We start from the raw sequence: 1,456 nt of genomic DNA, 5'->3' as shown, positions 1-1,456 counted from the left end.
TAAAAGACTAAAAAGCATTATTGCACTCAAACAAACAAATTGCAATCAAGATATAATTGTATGCTTCTAAGCAATATTCTCATGAATCTCAGGGATAATTGGTCAAAATAACAACACACAAAAAAATTATTGGATGCAAAGAGAAGAAATCTCAAGAATTGGCTGCATGAGCAATGGGAGTGTCACAGACAGAAGAGGGAACAGAACAATGAATGGCCTAGGAATCATATGGCACATGCCCAGCTCCCTACTTGCCTATGAAAAATTAAGTTTTCTCATTTGCTGAATGTAATAAAGGAGATTTCTGAATATTTGTTCAATTTGGGGGAGATTTAAAATTCAATCTTCATAATATAAGGATGTATTTATATTTGTATTTTAGGACAAATTATTTTGCAACATTAACTCCTTTCCTGATTGGCATTAAAAGTGTAAAGGATACTAATGTTTCTCCATTGACCAGTAAGAGTTTTAAGCAGGGCTGAGGGAACAGGTTTTGATATCTGGAAAAAAAATGTACTAAAAGAGGATATTTCTCAATGTGAAAATCAACTAATTAATATTCTTTATTGTCTATCTCTCTAGGAAAGTTTCATTCAGCCTCCCCCCAAAAAATCTTTTGAGAAATAAAACATAAAAAGTGATATAGTATTTATTCATTTACTCTATTGTGCATTGACAGAAGCATTTTACAGGTACCATTTAATCAATTGCCACAACATCTCCATGAAGCCAGTTTTATTATTGTCCTATACAGTTGATAAGACTGAGACGTCAAGAAGGCTATACATGCTTCCAGCAATGACATAACATCAGAAACCACTAAAAGAGAGAGAGAGAGAGAGAGAGAGAGAGAGAGAGAGAGAGAGAGAGAAAACACCCCAGATTCTTCTATTTTTGAACTTCAAATATTTTGGGGTTTAATTATATTTCTCATACCTAGGAATTGTGTCTCCTAACTTTTTTCTTAGGTTACCCCTTTCCTGCCTTTAAATAAGGTTGTCTATCTTTGCATTTTTGCAATGAATATACTAAATCTGGAATGATACAGACATTAAGATAACCCCTGAGTAAGGATGATTTGCAAAATAATGAACTGTTCCATGTTTTTCTAATTAGGGATTTAAAGTCAAATATTATTGTCCAAAGCAGGGATCAATAAATTTCTCTTGAAGATTCTGAAATTAACTATGCTTGGCTTTGCAGGCCACAATGTTGTAACTAGTCAGTCTTCCAGGTAAAGCATGAAGGCAACTATACATAACATGCAAATGTGTTTGCAGCTGTGTTCCTGAGAAATAAAAAGAAATACACATCTTGTTCTCTGCCCCACTTCCTTGTGCAGAGCTCCTAAAATCCTCATCATTTCTAAGAGAATCTTTCATTCTAATATTTAGGTTTTGCCCAGGTTCCTGACAACTTGCTAAATCCCTTGGAACTTCCCAGGTAATCTGAG

General features: G+C 34.2%; 1 pseudogene; it reads left to right on the top strand.

Annotated features, from left to right (window-relative positions):
- Positions 1 to 1,011: 1,011 nt before the first annotated feature.
- Positions 1,012 to 1,111, top strand: LOC125617815 (annotated as a pseudogene).
- Positions 1,112 to 1,456: the final 345 nt, after the last annotated feature.

Source organism: Marmota marmota, unplaced genomic scaffold (genome assembly GCF_001458135.2).
Source record: "Marmota marmota marmota unplaced genomic scaffold, marMar, whole genome shotgun sequence".
Lineage (NCBI taxonomy): Eukaryota > Metazoa > Chordata > Mammalia > Rodentia > Sciuridae > Marmota > Marmota marmota.
Note: the sequence above shows the minus strand (reverse complement) of the source record. Positions and strands in the feature narration are given on the sequence as shown.